Genomic DNA, 19,536 nt, shown 5'->3' with positions numbered 1-19,536 from the left:
TTAATTTGTTCATTTTTGTAAATTCTGGGACCTGAATTCAGTGCCCGTGCACTGTCCCTAAGCTTTTTTGCTTAAATCTAACACAAAAACACTTGAGCCACAGCAACACTTCTGCTTTTTCTGGATATGTGGTTACTGAGGAATCAAACCAGGGCTTCATGCATTCTAGACAAGCACTTTATCACTGAGCCAGCTTCCCTGTCCAATATTTTATTTTTTAAAACTAACATGTAATAGAACAAACTACATGAACAACTATATTATAGCAGGCAAACTCCTTGATTAGAACCATGACATCCCTGACCAGAAACCTGGGACACCAGGGCTTTGCCATATATCTCCTATGCAGTGAGTTTTATCCACTGATCAACATTTCATTGGCCTGAAAGGAAGCAGAGTGATGTGTTGTGAAACATGATCCAAGCAGACAGAGGGGGCCTCATTCCTCAATGTCAACACTGAGGATGAGTATTCACTAATCCCAGACCTTCGGGGAGGGGTTGTGCTAGTGGACACCAAGTATAAATTGTGTGGGGTCATAATCCAATGGGAAGATAAGCTAGGCGATTAAGAGATATAACCTTATTGAGAATCACATGGACTCCAAAACTGTGAACTAAAAAAGATCTCTTTGGTTTGATATTCTTGTTCTAACTTCCTTTTTCTGTACTCTGGCTTCTAAAGCCAGCTCTCATGTGTGAACTCTTCATATGCAATAAAATAAGCCATAAATAAGGCCAAATAATTGGTAATCTTATGGAAGTGAGCCAGGCATAGAATGGCTGTCTGGAGTTTCTTTTCCTATATGAGTTATGAAAATTGACTTATTCCTGAGATACAGAGAACATGATCTATGGCTGAGGGTATTGCTGCTGGATATCACCTTAGAGATCACATTTCAACACGTGGATATAACTATAAGAGAAAAAGTGACCAAGACTTTCATGTTCCCAAAATTATTGCCATACTGAGTGAGTCTGACACATGACATCCCATGACTGTATGGAGCAAGTGAACATTCTTTTGTTTTTAAAACATGTAGTATATGCATATATACATGCTTATACACATTACACTGACGTTAACTTTGTCCAAAGTTTTCATTTTGGTTTCAGAGGAAAGTGTTTGGATTTCACCATTCCAGAAACAGTCTCTCTCTGGGTGAGGATGTGAGAATGGGTCGAAATGATGACTTCCTTCTGTGTTTCTCTGGCAGTGCTGAAAACCAGACCAAGAGCTTCTGGTCTTCAGGTAAACAAATTGTTGATAGAGACTCCCTTCTCAAGAGATGCAATCGTCATGAATAGTGCTCACTGGACACTACAGTTTTAATTCCACAAGTGCCCAGAGCACACGAGCGAATGCTGGAGGGCACAGATGTGGGTGATTCTCCTTTAAGAAGGGCAGAAGGGATGAACACAGTGGCAGGAAACCTGTTCCTCAGCAGAAAGCCTTGCAAAATCTGAACATGACCCTATGTGAGGCTGGCTATTTGAGCACAGTCTTGGACAGGTCATGAGCATCTGAAGAGTATGGAATGTTCTGCTAAGCCAAAGGTTGACTAGCAGCCTCTCCTTGGGGGAAAAGGATGGTCTAAAAGTAAACACTTATTAGAAATCTCACTAAACCTTGTTTTTTATAAATAGTCAGTTCTTCAAGGCAGAGAAGTGAGAATGGATAAAGGAGAAGGGTCCTAGGACCACTGAATTTTCCCATCTTAGAGCATCATTTTCTTTCTCAACATACAGTAGAGAAACCACAGCTTAATCCCCCAGTCAAGCAGGAACTATATTTTCAACACAGTATATGCCAACATGTTCAGGTTCAGAGAACCCAGTGATAGTGGTTCCATTATATTCTCCATAGTCACTTTTCTCTTTTTTGAGATCGGGTCTAAGTAGGCCTTTGGGCTAAGCTACATGTGTATGCGGATCAGAGGCATATACCAGCATGCCTAGCTTCGTTACTACTTTTTATGTTTTCTGCCTTTTCAAGGTCAGTCAATAGCTCTAACATGGCTCTCTCCCATTTGTCTTCTATTCATGCCCTTACATGGTTCTCTTCGTCTGGTCTAACTGGAGCCATCTGTCTCTAGCCATCATACTGTTATGGTGGCCCATCTTGCTTCTTTCAAGCTAGCTCCATACACATCTGATTGTTACTAGGGAGTCTTTCCTGACTTGTGCTTTTCTCTTTTCCAAATGCCTGATTATGCAGGACATTGAAAGGAATTCCTGAATTTTCTCAAGAGTGTAAATGACTAATTCAAGGCTGTTAACAGCTTCCCACTTAAACACACAAGTAGTAGGCCAGGATTGGTGGCTCACATCTGCAATCTTCGATACTTAAATCCGGAGGATGGTGGTTCCAAGTCCAACCTAAGCAGAAAAGTCTTGAGATCCCACCTTCAAAATAATCACAAAAGAAGGGCTGTATGTATAGCTTAAAGTGACTCTACAATCTGAGCAATAGCTGTCATAGTATAGGTCACTTTGTGCTTCTTGTAGCACAGGCTCTTTAGTCCCAGGTTTGTACTAATAGCAACTCTTTAATTCCAACTTTGCGTATGTGTGTGTATGTGTACAACTTTACACACTCATGCACTTTTTGTGTACATTGAGTATTAATTAAGGTGCAGGTGCTTATGTTGCAGAGACTTCAAACAAATTTGAATCTTTCCAAATACAATGAGCCATCAAGAATTCTACCACTGTCATTATTCAGTACAAAGTTTCCATTTCCAAAATGCCATTTCGCTAGATGGTGTTTATCTATCCAAATTTACTTAGTCTTTCCTCTAGTTGACCCTCATCCTTCCATACCATTGCACATCCATACACTCCCCAGATTATTGCTTACAATGATCATCCCATGTTCCTGAAATAAGGATTCTTTAGTGAAAGAATTAGCATTTAATTGTTAGCAAGTCACCTTCTTCAGTAATAACTCACAACGAGCTTAAAGTTCTACCCTTAATTTGGTCGGGCTAGGTGGACACAGCATAATAAAATGGACAAAACATCATTTCAATGTCAGGGAGAGCACTATGGGACCTGACCTCATACCAATTTGTGATAAACATGGCCCTCACAGGTGAGGGCAGAATACCTTTTTGTCCTTGTGGGACTCCTGAATTTCAGGGAAGCAGGACGCTGAGACTGAGCCCTACCCTTACACTTCTCAGATTGCTGGCCAAGTTTCAGAAAAACTCAATAATCTGCTCAAGGAAGGTATGCCAAGCTACAGGTGAAGAAAAGACAGGAGCTAAAAATTTGGCATGGAATTTCTGAGAAGACACCTTTATACTTACTAAGAACTTAGGGCTTTTATAAATGGCTCAGGATTGGTTGTGGTCAGACAGTGTGGGTATGCAAGCCAATGAGGGGACTGGCAATTTCAATACAGTGTCATACAATAGTGACAAAAAGAGAATAACCCCAAATGGGGCTTCACTAGTCATCTACCTGATATCAAAGTATTGTGTCTGACCAGTACTGAGTGTGAACCTGGACTGCTGGGCATAGGACATAGGATGTGAATTGAGTTATAAATGGAGGGATGGGTTGATGAAAATAATTGTCAAAAGCAACAGTACACTCACATCTACCGGGGATCAGTCATAAAAGGACAGTGCACTCAACCATATGAACCCATTAGCACTGCTCATTCTTGGTTGCTGGCCAATCACTTCCTGCCTTATCAAACAGCATGCCATGTGGCAATGGTTTGGTGGACACAGAGGGCTAGCATATAAATATCAGTGAATACCTGGCATGGTAGTGGAGAGAACCAAGTCTTGGCCACCCTGCACTGCTCATTCCCAAGGTTCTCAGCCTGTTAGCTCCTTGTGGTAAACTCACTTCTCCGATGGGAACAGGTGCTGCCTGCAGGCTTCCCTGTTTTGCGCTCCAGGTCTCAAAAGTCCCCCAAAGGCTGGTCTAAAAGTGTGGGACCCTAATGCAGGCAAAGCCCAAGTGTTGGAAGTTCCAATTCATAGCAGTGACAGGGTGCTGCAGAGCTCTGTAATGTGTTGTACCTCCAAGGGAAGGAGGCACTGTTGGTACATGAATGCAACAGGGTTTCCTGATCCTCCCTGCCCAACAGCAGCTGTTCTGGCTTGAGCAGTACAAAGGAATGAGGCATGAGACACCTTGGGGACAAGCACCCACCAGTAGAAGGGTGGCTAGGGCAGGTACATCTACAAAGAACAGTGCCAGTACTGGGGGCTGTGCTCTTTTATCAACTTCTCCACATTTCACTTTTCAAAAACATCTTAGACTTTAGAGTAAGTTTCAACCTATGGACAATTTACATTAGTGTTTCTCTGGACTGTCCCAGCTCTCCCTCAATGCACATGTCATAAAACATATGAATCAAAGCCAGAACATTTCCATTGAAGTCAGATTAGTCACTAAACACAAACCCTATGCCAACCTCACCATTGCCTACTTCTGCCCACCCTTCTCTCACTCAGGAGTCTATCTGGCCCTGCAGATTCCTGCTCTCTTTCCCTTTGAGGAACAAAAGTGCCCACCATACCTCCATGGTTAGACATCGTGAAGGGTTCCACTCAGCATTTGCTGTCTTTGTAGGCATAGATTGTCGAATGTCAACAGACTCTTCCTCTTTGCCAGCAGTCCACAGAGCAACATATGCTACAGTCATCTCAGCGAATCTCACTGGGACACGAGTTCACCAAGCTTACACTTGTTCATGGTACTCGTGTTAGAAGTCAGAGTCTTGTACTTAATAGGTAGGTGACCTATACTCCAATTTTGTGCTGGTCATTTTTAAGTTGTGATCTTGCTTCCTATCCAGGTAGATGCCAGGGCCTGGACTCACCTATTTTAAGCTTCCTATTTTAATGAAGTTGATATGCATCCCTAGCTTAAGAGGAGATGTCACCCACTTTTTGGCTTGGGTTGGGCCTGAATAATGATCATCCACATCTCAGCATCCTAAATAGTTAGGATTACACAGGCGACTCCCAGCTCCAATGTGCCTTCCTTCTCAACACTACCCACTCAGCAATGACTGACAGTTTTCTCTCCTGTTACTCTTACCCTCTGGAATTTCAGAGAGGAGACACACATTTTCTTCTTCATTGTACTCTAATTGCTCCCAAGATTGCCTGAAATTGTACTGTCTATCTCCCCTCATTGTAGGCTCCATAAGGAAATGATACCCCCAGATCCTGGATGTTTATGCATGAGGAGGTAGGTCCCAGTGACACAGAGGTAAACTTAGTTATGAACCCCAAAGGGAAGTCCTGCTACTCCAGCTGTGGGCTGTCAGTTCCTTCTGCAACTCCCTCAGCTACTCCCTCAGCTACAGTCATCCTCCATGCACTCACCACACTGATGGGTATGAAGACAGCATCATGCCAATTGGCCAGGTCAAACTCCGGGCACCCAGTGATGGAGCTGGAGGAGTTGCACTTGTCCCCCTATCCAACCTGACATCCAGTCCCTCCCTTCAACGGGTTCAATCTCTGTGGATGCTCCTCTCTACAAACTCTCTCAGTCTCTCTCTAGAAGTAAGGAACAGGTATATGTAATTGAGAAAAAGCAAACACAATCTCTCATCATGAATGGGCTAATTTAAATAGTGAAAAAACCCACAAATTTATACTGAACCCCTCTCCCCACTTCTTTTATTTATGTAAGTTTGCTCACTAATTGCTTTTGTGTGTCTGTTTTGGGAGGTATATGGGTACAGGTGCGGGGTTGGGGTTGTGAATACTAGGACTTGAAGTCAGGTCCTTTGGCTCTTAACTTTTGTTCAAGGCTGGCACTCTTAACCATTCCAGCCACTGGTCCACTTGTGGCTTTTTCCAGGCTAAATGAAATAAGAATATCTTGGGTTTCTCTGCCTACACTGGCTTCAAACTGCAATTCTGGTATCAGCCTCCCAAAAAGCTAGTATTACAGGTGTATGTGTGAGCAACTGGTGCATCGCCTCCCACTGCCACTTTAAAAGGGCAGCTTTTAGCTTGTGAAGATAAAGAGTAATTCTTGATAGAAAACTGTATCAGTGTGATTTGTACAGATCTCGAGGCTCCTCATGGGAGGAATGGCCTCCTGGGAAGGATCACAGAACTACCTGAACCAAATAGATTTGATGAAATGTCCCCAGAGAACACACTGGATACTCTGAGTAGAACAACACACAAACCACAGATTTTAAAGAAATTGTCTAAAATAATTTTTTAACCAAGGTACTCACAGATGCCCCTCCCATAATCTTGGGAAAGATAACAGTAGAGCAGCCATCTGGATCCTGTCCGAAGTGGTTATAGAGTGTTTGGAACCAAGCGATTTCCTTGGCCCAATCCACATCACAAAGAGGCAATATGGATGCTCCTACTCCAATGGCTGGGCCCTTTACTGCTACAATATTAGGCTTCTTAAACTGAATGAAAGTATTCACTAAATTTCTAAATTAAAAAATATAAATGGGGAACAAGTAAAAACATTGCATGTGTGAGCAGATGACAAAAATCTATTCTAGATTGCAAGTTGCCAAACAGAAAACGTGCAAATCATAAAAGCTAAGATTTGTTAAAAAGCCTTCTCCCAGAAAAGGTAGACTGTGGATCTACTGGTTGCATGTTGTAAAAGCTTACCTACAGCCTGGATATCACGCAAAGGTGGCTGCTGCCACCGGTTGTAGATGACATAGCCAGAAGTGCTTTGGGTATTTACAGTGGCTCTTGGCCACTCTGACCATTATATGTAGCATTTCCAACTTTCTCTTTGAATACCCAAGGATCATACTGACTTTAGGGCGTTCTTGTGTTGAAGAAAGAGAAAATTCAGAGTGAACTTGGCACCAAGATTGTCTGGTAGTGACTGAATGGTATTGACTAAGGATAATAACCTGCCCCTGCTAGGAGACTTTACACATTGAATCTGGAAACAACGGGTATTTTCTAAGGTCTTATAAACTGGACTAAATTAACTTAGGGATATGGAGCTCGGCTAATTTAAGACATGAGGTTGGAAAGAAACATCATCAAACATCCCAATGCCTGTATCCCATTATGTGTTGGTGGATGCTACTGGCACAGGAGATTGGAGAGCAAAGCAGGCTTGGGGGAAGGTGGCCTTTGCAGGGGACAAGAAATTGCCACAAAGCACAGCCAATGCTTTGTTGGAGTTTGTTTTTACAAGCTTTGTAGTTCCAGGGAGGTTGATGCTATACTATATAGGGAATCTGCTTCTTCCTCCCCTGCCATACAGCTGATTCTGTTTTCAGAGGTGGTTTCTTGTTCTGATTTCACACAGTAGAGGAAAGCATGAACTTATACCTACATATATACAAAGTGATTCTTTTTATGTAGTTTGAGTCTGACCATTGAAGAACAACTACAAGTTTTCATATACAGAGTTCTAAGTCAGGGCTTTACTGAAAACAGCCATTGAGACACTTCCTACTAATTCCCCATCCTCTGAACACTATCAAGATGGAATATAGTCCTGCATCTCCCCTTGCCTCCATGTACCTCCCCACCACAAGTCCTGAGGGTTGAACTCAAGGTCTTCTGTTTAGTTGGCTGGCATTTGACTATTTGAATCACACTTCCAGTCCTATCTTCACTAAGCACTTGGAGGCTCAATTTTTACAGAGTTTTCTTTTTTGGGGGAGAGGGTCTGGTCATAGGACTTGAACTCTGGGCCTGGGCACTGTCCCTAGCTCTTCAGCGCAAGGCTAGCGTTCTACCACTTAGGCCACAGCGCCATTTCTGGCTTTTTTTCTTTTTGCGTATGTGGTTCTAAGGCATCAAACCGAGGGCCTCAGGCATGCCAGGCAAGCGCTCTACCACGGAGCCACCATCCCAGCCTTTAACAGACTTTTCAAATTGAGCTTGCCAAGATCGTCTGGATGGATTTTAGACATTTGAGTAGCTAGGATTACAGATGTGAACCACCTGTATCCCTCTAGATTATATTGTAAGGAGGGAGGTTGGGAGGTTTATAAAGAACACAGGAGTACAGGGCTTGCAGAAGAAGATTCCAGCAACTGGTGTGAGGTGTAGTCCATTAGGTGAGGCCGACCTCATCTCAACTTTGCCATTTTCCCCCAAGGTTAGTACTGTTTTTACACTGCAAGAATTAATTATTTTAAATTAGCAAACTACATTAATATCTGAGTATTCTAAATGAGATGGCACAGGCCTTGTTAGAAAGTTCACACTGCGGTTTAATGATAAATCTGTGGTGCATAAACACATAAGAATCAAAAACTGTCCACTATTCCATGCTTTTCCCATGATATATTTGTACATATATAAAAAATTCTGGTCTCAAAGTCTATGATGAAAATCAATACCAGGATTGATACAGGATTGATACATTGTTTTATAACTGCAATTTCTATTTTTGCCTGGTGTGATAATAATGTCAAATGAGGTTATGTCTCTGTTTTAGAGATCCATGCTAAATTTACCATCAGCCCTCCTCAGAGGAAGAGTGCCATGATGATGTGTGAATTCATTTGTAAATATGAGTTGAACAGAAACTCAATTTGTTAAAACACAGCGACCCATCAAAGCTCTGTAGAAATGACCTGTCAGGAGAGACCTCCCCAGGCCACAAAGCTGTAGTTTCATGAATTACAAAAATCCAGCTGCAGTATATCTAGCGGTAAGAGATCATGATGGACCTCAAGAGGAAAATGTGTACAACTTTGTTAAGTATATATAGGGTTTTGTTTGCTATCCATGGGTCTTGAACATAGGGACTGGCCACTGTCTCTGAGCTTCTTTTTTATTGTGAAAATACCATACAGAGGGGTTACAATTACATGGGCAAGATAATGAGTACATTTCTTATCAAGCATTGTTGCCTCCTCCTTTGTTTCCCCATACTATCCCTTCCCCTCTCTACCCCCCACACCCTCCTACCACCACCACCCCACCCACCCCAGTCCCTCACCCGACCAAAGTTGTAAAGTTTGTTTTTCAACATAACGTCTTGTACATCTCATTGTTGTAATGAGTCCAACTCTAACCCAATTTAAACGATTTGTTTTTTTCCCTTCCCCTCCACAAATTATATCAACATCAAATACAGTGAAAGCAGGGCTTATACCATGGTGGAGGTACATACAAAGCAATAAAGAAATCATCTTTTAAGTATGTTGGAAACAATCACAAGAAAGAAAAAAAGACATTTGAATCCTTATCTTGGAGTTCATTTGAACTAACATCAACTTGTCTGACAGTTTCTGTTTGTCTTAGACATATAATAGTTATTGCAAATAAGGGAAACTATGGGACCTATATTTCTTTGGGCTTGCCTTACTTCACTTAATATAATTTTTTCCAAGTCTTTCCATTTCCTAACACATGGGACAATGTCATTCTTTCTGATGGAGAAATAGAATTCCAAGGCTAGTCTTCTACCGAGTTCTAACAACACTTCCAGTTTTTCTGAGTAGTTTATTGGAGATAAGAGTCTTATAGACTTTTTTTTCTGGGCTGGCTTCAAACTGCAATCCTCAGATTTCAGCCCCCTGAGTAGCTATGATTACAGGCATGAACTAACAGGCTCCTGGTATATATATATATATATATATATATATATATATATATATATATATATATATATATATATATATATATATATATATATATATCTTTACAAACTTACAATTAAAACCCACAAAGATTAAAAGGTGCACAATGCAGCATACTCAATTTTTATTTTTTCCCACTGGATCTTTGGTGAACTGAGTGAAAGATTTGCCGCAAAATTAGTTTATGAAGACAGAATTCCTTCTGCAAAGACCCTTGACATGGTCAGATAATAAGTCAGACCCTCATAGAAGGGAGTAGGAATTGTCTCGGAAAACCAGGCAACAAGATCTGAATTAGGAAGTAGTGTGCTGCCTTCCTCAGCTTACTCAGCTTTATTATCTGAAGAAGGAAGGATTGAGTGGGAAGAGGTCAAGTTCTAGGGGCAGTTTTGGGGTTTATTTTGCTCTCTCTCCAAATCCTCTAGTATCGGACTGCTGAGTAATAGCCTCTTCCTTTGAAAACTCCCCACGTTATCTCACTCTATCATGAGAGGAGATCTCACTTCTGTGGAGAGGAGCTTGCTTTTGCATCCTTCAGACACATAGTCTGCAGACATCAAAAGACCAATGCTACAAATGGAACCCAAGCTACTCAGTTTTATAAATGATGTAAGGGCCATTTTATGACAATGAATCTGCAAACTGACCATCATCAATCCAATAGTTGAAATAGCAGCCCTAGACAGTGGATGATGTAAGATGTTATTTGATCTGCATTCTCACTTCCCTTCCTTTCCATTTTGGATATTTGCCACAATTTGGATCTTAGCATCAAAAAGTTTAAGAAAGTGAGACATGACCCCAGAGAAATAAGCAAAAAAAAATATACAGAAAGATTGTTTTGTGTAATGTCCTCTTAGGCAAATAAAGTTTTTTTTAAATAAAATGAGTAAGAAAGAAAAAGGTTAAGTGAAATTGCTTTAAATAAGTATTTTTTCTGATTCTCCCATATTCCATTAAGAAAAATTCTCGTGACAAAAATAGATTCACTCAAAGCAGCAATAACGCAGGTTTTGCAGAAGCACAATGTTTCTGTTTCCTATAATATCAGCTGAACCTTCTGTGGGAGCCAGGAGAAGAACATGGCAGTGTGATGCTGGTAGAAAAAGTAGTAGTGAGGATCTGATGAAAACATGCATCGAAACTCACCTAAAAGTGCAGGAGATGTGGTTTCTGCTTAACTATCTGTATCTATCATTTTTCTTTTTCTAATCCCAGTTCTACAAGCCTCAGCCACTGTCAAGATCAGATGTACAAAGTCACCACAGAAGACAATGGTGTGTGTGTGTGTGTGTTTGTGTGTGTGTGTGTGTGTGTGTGTGTGTGTGCGTGTGTGTGTGTAAAAAGTGAGGCTTAAAGTCATGCAACATATCCTAAACTATGGTTTAACAATAAGCAGTGTCCACACATTGATATGAGGTTTTGAAAGTCTAGAGCAGAATTATATCCACTGATTAAGGTTTATAATTTCAAGTCAAGTAATAAGGCAGTGCCTTCTAGTACTACATCACAAAACTCCAACTAAAGAACCCAGAATAATAATGGGATTATAGCATTTCAAACCACAGGCATGTTATTCTGGGGAATAATAGAGATGAGGAAGACTGAGGTCCCAGGCTAGTCTAGGCAAAGTGTTAACAAAAAGACCTTATCTCAAGAAATACTTCTGGCTAGGTGGTTCATGCCTGCAATCCCAGCTCTGAGGGAGGTGTATGGACTCAATGCCCCAAAATTACTTTAAATACTGAAAACAAGAAGGGGGCTGGTGGTTTGGTAGAGTGCATGCCTAGCATGTATAAGGCTTTGAGTCCAATCAAACAACAATACTATAAAAAAAGCAAACAAATGTAAGATGTGCTCATTAGATGGATTCAAATACCTATGCAAGAAGCCATAAAAGTACGGCTTCTTTCCACTCTATAAGAAATATTTAGAATTTGGTGAAGTTATGAGAAGTGTGCAGCACAAGTACTATGCAGCTGTACATTATCTATACAGCACTCTTAATCACCATGCCTGAGCACTTGCTGGATTTCACTTAGACTTAAAATCAGTTATTGGCCTCTGGTAAGCAGACATTTATGTCAGACCCATAGAAAGAGCAGATAAGTTAATTGAGTCAATTGAGTTAAATGATAGACATCTGGAAACAACCTGCTTAAACTGTATACAAAGGAAAACCACCAACACTAGAACTTAATATTTGGTTATTCCCAGTGCAAATTGAGATGTTTGCAGTTGTAGAGCTTTCCTGGCCTTTGCATGCTGGCTTTTCAGATACTAGTCAATGTGTATGCATAGAAAGCTCCATTGCTGTGTGCTCTGCCACAACACTAAGACCATTAGTGTTGTAGGATGATAGGGAAACTCCTCACAGAACACAACATAGCCATTGTTATCTTGCACGAATAAGAAAGCTGTCAAGCTGGGCACCAGTGGCCCATGACTGTGAACCTAGCTACTCAGGAGGCAGAGATCTAAGTATGGCAGTTAAAAACCAGCCTGGACAGGAAAGCCCTTGAGATACTTATCTCCAATAAACCACCAGAAAACTAGCAGTGGCACTATGGCTCAAGCGATAGAGAACTAGCCTTGAGCCGAAGAGCTAAGAGACAGTTCCTAGGCCTAGAGTTCAAGACCAATGAACAACAAAACAACAAAAAAAGAAAGAAAGGAACAAAGAATAAAGAAAGAAAGAGAAAGAGAGAGGAAAGAAAGAAAAGAGAGAGAGAGAAAGAGAAAGAAAGAAAGAAAGAAAGAAAGAAAGAAAGAAAGAAAGAAAGAAAGAAAGAAAGAAAGAAAGAAAGAAAGAAAGAAAGAAAGGAAGGAAGGAAGGAAGGAAGAAAGGAAGGAAGGAAGGAAGGAAGGAAGGAAGGAAGGAAGGAAGGAAGGAAGGAAGGAAGGAAGGAAGGAAGGAAGGAAGGGAAAATTGAAAAACAGAAAGACACCTGTCAAGATGAGAGCTATGGCAAAGCTTCAGCCTCTGCAGATAAAGATATCCTGACCTGGGAGATGGCTCAAGGACAGAGGAATTGCTCTTAGTAAGAGAAAAATTTTCCACTGAGCACATACCACTAGAATGCAGCAGATGCCCAGCACTTGCCTACTGCCCCAAGTCCGTGTGGCCAGAGTCATTAGCAGCCTAGCTGCCAAGTCCCCTCTGCTTCCCACCTCCTGGGAACATTGTGGACCAGCTCAGAAGGAGGTTTCAGAAGAGCATAAAGAGCCATGCAGCAAAGCAGTGGTGCAAAAGCACAAAGCACATGTCTCTCACCTCTGGGTTTACAGTTATTCTCAGATGATTTGTGGATAACAAGACTTGGGGGAAGCTTCCTGAAATTACTCTGTATCCATAGGCACTCTTTGTCTGCCTCACACTGAAAGGCAACAACTTGTCTAAAGGCTGGTCTCCTCTATCGCCAATAAATTCCTTTTCCCAGTCATCACTCCTGTAACAGACATATGTATGTTGGCTGATAGCACATCCTTGAATAGAGATGTACCTGCCAAGGTTTTGAAATCACAATGGTCTGTGAAGTCCTATCACCAGTTGTCTTCCACTATCATCTCAGAATTAGACCCAAAGCGGGTCGCAATTCTAGGACTAATCAACAAAACACTGTCCATATGAGAACCTTGTCAAAGTCTAACTAAAGATACCTTTTAGTTTAATTCTATGTCTGACAGAATAACCACCCCCTACTTTTTTGGTCTAGGATATGTACAGCTCTAAACTGGGAGACTTTTAGAGAATGAGATTAGAGAGAATGGGTCTTCTGGACAGGATCTGCTATAGGTATGACAAGGTGGAAGGAAAAAGGAAACAGCGTAAGGAAATATGATTAACAAGGCCGAAGTGGTCAAAAGAAATCTCTCCAATGCAAGAAGGTCCTTCTGACAAACCTGTTCTTGTTGGGCCACGGCCTGGTATGGTGGTGCCACTTTAGACTCTGGTCCCATTAGAGCAACATACATGTCAGGGCTTCTTCCTTCCATGGCCTAGGATGACTACGAGAAGTTCATTCCCTGTTCCTATCTCTGCTTTCTAAAAGGGTACATACATCAAGCGGCTCTCTTCTTTCCCGCTACAAACATTCTACCAGTGTTCCCTCATGACACAACTCTTCAGTGCCAATCTGGGTGTTTTTCCATGAGTCCTAATATTTTGTCTTCTGAGCCTAACATTTGTTTTTTGTTTTTGTTTTTTGTTGATATTTTACTTTTTTACATTTTATTTTTATTTTATGTTTTTTCTTGCTGAAAAAATTAATTTTATTTAATGTGCAAATACTATACAGAGTTGTTACAATTACATAGGCAAGATAGTGAGTACATTTCTTATCAAGCATTGTAGCCTCCTCCTTTGTTTACCCTTCCCATCCTCCCTGCCCCCGACCCAATCCCCCTCCCGCAAGTTGTAAAGTTCGTTTTTGACATGACAAATTGTACTTCCTCATTGTTACAATAGGTCAACCTGTATCCTTATTTGAATGACTTCTTTTTCCCCTTCCCCTCCACAAATTATACCGACATCAAATATAGTGAAAGCAGGGGTTATACTGTGGGGGAGGGACATACAAAGCAACAAAGAAATAATCTTATAATTGGGTAAGAAACAAATGCATGAAAGAAAAAAAACATATAAAATACATATCTTAGGGTTCATTTTCCAAACATCTCCTTATCTGACCTTTTCTGCTTGACGCATATATATATATATACTAGATATTGCAAATAAGGGAAATCATGGGACCTATGTTTCTTTGGCCTTGGCTTACTTCACTTAATATAATTTTTTTGAGTCTTTTCATTTCCTAACAGATGAGGTAATGTCATTCTTTCTGATGGAGGCATAGAATTCCATTGTGTATATATACCACATTTTCTTGATCCATTCATCTACTGAGGGGCATCAGGGTTGGTTCTAGATCTTAGCTATGGTAAATAATGCTGAAATAAACATAGTTATGCTGGTAGCTATAGTGTGGTCTTGTTTGTAAACATTTGGGTAAATGCCCAAAAGTGGGATTGCTGGGTCATAGGGGAGTTCTATGTGGTGTCTTTTGAGGAACCTCCATACTACTTTCCAAAGTGGTTGAACAACTTTACACTCCCACAAACAATGAAGTAAGGTTCCCTTCTGTCCACATCCCCTCTAGCAACTATTGTTATTAGAGTTCTTGATTTTTGCCATTCTAACTGGTGTGAGTTGGTATCTAAATGTTGTTTTGATTTGCATTTCTTTTTATGGCTAGGGAGGTTGAGCATTTTTTCCTGTGTCTATTGGCCATCCTTCTTTCTTCTTCAAAGAAGTTTCTCTTTAAATCTTTAGTCCACTTATTTATTGGGCAGTTGTTTCTTTGAGGATTTGTTGTTGGGGGATTTAATTTGTTGAGTTCGAAGTATATTTTAGATATGAGACCCTTGTCCGTTGTATGACTAGTGAAGATCTTCTCCCAATCCGTGGGCTTTCTATTGATCTTGCTAGCTATGTCCTTTGTCATGCAGAAGCTCTGCAACTTTATGCAATCCCATTTTTCCAACATTTCTTTGATTTGTTGTGTTTCTGGGTCTCTATTAAGAAAATTTCGGGCAGCGCCAAGGAGACCTAGGGTTTCTCTTATTCCATCCTGTAATGTTTTCAGTGTCTGCTTTGACTCCGAGGTCTTTGATCCATTTGGAATTGATTCTGTTACATGGTGATATATAAGTATCTAGCTTTAGTTTTCTACAAGTAGTTAACCAGTTTTGCCAGCACCATTTACTGAAGAGGCTGTCTTTCTTTCATTCTATTTTTTTATCTCCCTTATCGAAGATTAGATGGCTATAGGTCTGTAGGTTCATTTCTGGGATTTCAATTCAATTCCATTGGTCCTGAGGTCTGTTCTTGTGCCAGTAACTAGCTGTTTTGATTACTATGGCTTTATAGTAGAGTTTGAAATTTGGTATTGATATTCCTCCAGCAGTGTTCTTTCCGTTGAGGAGCGTTTTTCCTATTCGGGGTCTTTTATTGTTTCAGATGAATTTTTGGATTGCCTCTTCTATTTCCTTGAAGAATGAGGTTGGAATGTTGATAAGTATCACATTGAATTTGTAGATATCCTTGGGAAGTATTGCCATTTTCACGATGTTAATCTTTCCAATCCAGGAGCATGGGAGTTTTTCCCATTTTCTAAGTACCGTTTTTATTTCATTTTTCGTTTTTGAAGTTTTCATCATAGAGGTCCTTCACTTCTTTGGTTAAGTTAATTCCTAGGTATTTTATTTTTTGTGGGGCTACTACAAATGGAGTTGCTTTCCTAATTTCAGCCCCACTTTTCTAACATTTGTTACCTTTTCCTCCTTTTGGTGCTGGGGACTGAACAGAGAGTCTTGTGCATGCCAGGGATGTACTCTACCATTGAGTTGCATCTTCACCCAGAGCTTTGCTTATCATACTAGTCAAGGACTCTATTAAGTATTTGATACAATTACCAAGGTACATGAAAATAAGGGAGATGCTGCACTTAGCATTTGGACAAAATAATCACCCTGTCTATAGGAGTCACCTCAATGTTGGCTTGTGTGGCAATGAGTGCAGACCTCTGGCTAGGAGGAAACAAAAGCCATGCCTGAGAAATATATGGTGATCTACTGATATAATTATCAAGAAGAGTTTTCTGAGGGGTGAGGCAAGAGTTATTAATTGTGAAACAAGAACTACTTCGTCAAGAGTGTAAAGTAATAATCCAAAGCCACCAGAAAAGGCTCATAAATGAGTATTTAAGAGAAAACAAAAAAATATTCTTAGTCATTTGTTGTTGGGGGATTTAATTTTTTGAGTTCCAAGTATATTTTAGATATGAGACCCTTGTCCGTTGTATGGCTAGTAAAGATCTTCTCCCAATCTGTGGGCTTTCTATTGATCTTGGTAGCTATGCCGTTTGCCATGCAGAAGCTCTGCAACTTTATGCAATCCCATTTGTCCAATCTTTCTTTGATTTGTTGTGTTTCCTGGTCTCTATTCAGAAAATTTCGGCCTGAGCCAAGGAGACCTAGGGTTTCTCCTATTCCATCCTGTAATGTTTTCAGAGTGTCTGCTTTGACTTCGAGGTCTTTGATCCATTTGGAGTTGATTCTGGTGCAGGGTGATATATAAGGATATAGCTTTAGTTTTCTACACGTAGTTAAAAAATTTTGCCAGCACCATTTACTGAAGAGGCTGTCTTTCTTCCATTCTATTGTATCAAATCCTCAAAGAAACAACTGCCCAATAAATAAGTGGGCTAAAGACTTAAAGAAAAACTTCTCTGAAGTAGAAAGAAGGATGGCCAATAGACACATCCCTAGCCATAAAAGAAATGCAAATCAAAGCAACATTGAGATACCACCTCACAACAGTTAGAATGGCAAAAATCAAGAACTCTAACAACAACAGATGCTGGAGGGGATGTGGACAGAAGGGAACCTTACTTCAGTGTTGGTGGGAATGTAAACTTGTTCAACCACTTTGGAAAGAAGTATGGAGGTTCCTCAAAAGACTTCACATAGACCTCCCCTATGACCCAGCAATCCCACTTTTGGGCATTTACCCAAATGTTTACAAACAAGATCACACTAAAGCTTCCAGCACAACTATGTTTATTTCAGCATTATTTACCATAGCTAAGATATGGAACCAACCCAGATGCCCTTCAGTAGATGAATGGATCAAGAAAATGTGGTATATATACACAATGGAATTCTATGCCTCCATCAAAAAGAATGACATTGCCCCCTTTGTTAGGAAATGGAATAACTTGGAAAAAAATATATTAAGTGAAGTAAGCCAGGCACAAAGAAACACAGGTCCCATGGTTTCCCTTATTTGTAATATCTAGTATATGTATGAGTCAAGTGGAAAAAGTAAGATAATGTTATGTTAGGAAAATGAATCCTTAGATAGGTATCTTAATGTTTTTTTTCTTTCATGCATGTGTTTCTAATGCATTTATAAGATTATTTCTTTGTTGCTTTGTATGTCCCTCCCCCACAGTATAACCCCCGCTTTCAATATATTTGATGTCAGTATAACTTGTGGAGGAGATGGGGAAAAACAAGTCGTTTAAGGATTCAGATGGACCTGTTGCAACAATGAAAAGTACAAATTGTCATGTCAAAAACGAGCTTTACAATGTCGGTGGGGGGGAGATGGGGAAGGATTGGGTGGGCGGGGAGGGGGGAGGCTGGGAAGGGAGGTGAAGGGTAAACAAAGGAGGAGGCTGCAATGCTTGGTAAGAAATGTATTCATTATCTTGCCCATGTAATTGTAACCCCTCTGTACAGTATGTTCACAAATAAAATAAAATTTAAAAAATATTCTTAGTCAAATACTGGTAGATACGCTAGGTGGGACCTCCATCACAGCTTGGCCTCAATCCTTAACCCACTGAGGAGTGAGAGTGCTTTGGCCAGACCTGCCTTCAGTTCTGATCCTGCAGCCTTATTGGGTTTGGGGATCATCCAACCTGATCAGTTCCAGTACTAGAGACCCAGGAATGTCAATTTGCTGGCCAACACCTACTCCCTAGGACTCCCACATTAGAAGCTAATTGCACTTTGATATACCTTGGGGCAAGGACAGAAAACATCTTGCTTCTAGTCACAGATCACCCCCTGGGGAAGTTTACTTTCTAATGAGTGAGATCAGCTTGGCTTAAAGATCTATACCTCACTCATCTCCACCCTACTCCAACCTCAGGCCTGGTAGAGGAAAGCTTAGGGAAATTACTATTTCCCAACTTTACTAGCAGCAAGGAACTTGCACCTCACCCAGTTGTATCTTTTCCTTAGAGCTTTCTAAAAGTTGCTAAATTCCCATAGGTCCTGTTTCTGAATAAAAAGGGGCTTACAGGTTATTGGTGGCCATGGAGGAATGCCTGGCACAGACAACCTACCTGAAGCCTCACTGCAAGAAGAGTGAAAGATTCTGGCAAAAAGAACCCTTGACTGATGTGGCCTCCTGTGAAAACAGAAGTGTTCGACCTCTTCCTGGCCATTGTAGGTTCTAAGCAATTGAGATTTCCATCTTACTCATGTAAAGTAACCATACCCAACAGGCTAGCTCCATGCATCCCTTTTGTCCTTACAACTCCCCCTGGGCCTCAGATAGCTTTGAATGCTGGAAAAGTGAGTATGAGAATGGGTCATTGGGCCATGTCTCCCCTTCTCTCCTTCACTTGGAAGGAATCAAGCAGTTCTTGATACACTATGGGGCTGGTCAGCTTTTCACTCCCTCAAAGAGCTAGACTCACTTCTGTCCTTAATGTTGCCAGATGCCTTGAGAAACTACCCTGGCAACCAAGATCTTGCACTCATCCTGTGAGTTCTGCTTCACTGTAAACTGAACTGTAAGCACAGGGATCGGGGTTCCTGCTACAGTTTCTGGAGAATGTGTCTGCAATCCCTCTGATGGGGCATGAGACAAGAACCTATCATTCTGTGAAGGAGAAGTAGATCTGTAATGGCCAGTATTCATAACTGCCTTTTGTGGTTCCATTCCCAAAGAGGAATGTGTAATGGGTGGCAGGTATAGCCAGTCCTGTGTCAGAATAAAGGAGGAAGAGGCCCTGCTACCTCAGTGCCCAGACAAGCCTTGAATGTCAATCCTGTCAGTACTCCAAACATCAAATTGGTACTAGGAAAATTGTAACATCTAGTTTTAGTTTTCTTTCTCTTCAAACTGCATTTTTGCTACTGGCATGCTATTGAGAGATTGCTAACTTTAAAACTGGGCCAGGGAAAATAAAAAATATTGGCATTTGCCATACTCCTCTTCAAAATAGCGGGAATACCATGAATTTGAAACTCCTCTTGAGCACCAGTCCTACATTGCTAAGATTAAATCCTGCTGGCCACCTTTATATTTCAAATACGTTGAAAGAATAAAAGGGATTCTTAAGAAGAATAAGGGCTAAGAGTATAAAATGTATACTTCTT

The sequence above is a fragment of the Dipodomys merriami genome, unplaced genomic scaffold (assembly GCF_024711535.1).
Source record: "Dipodomys merriami isolate MVZ:Mamm:240054 unplaced genomic scaffold, mDipMer1.0.p SCAF_377, whole genome shotgun sequence".
NCBI lineage: Eukaryota > Metazoa > Chordata > Mammalia > Rodentia > Heteromyidae > Dipodomys > Dipodomys merriami.
Note: the sequence above shows the minus strand (reverse complement) of the source record.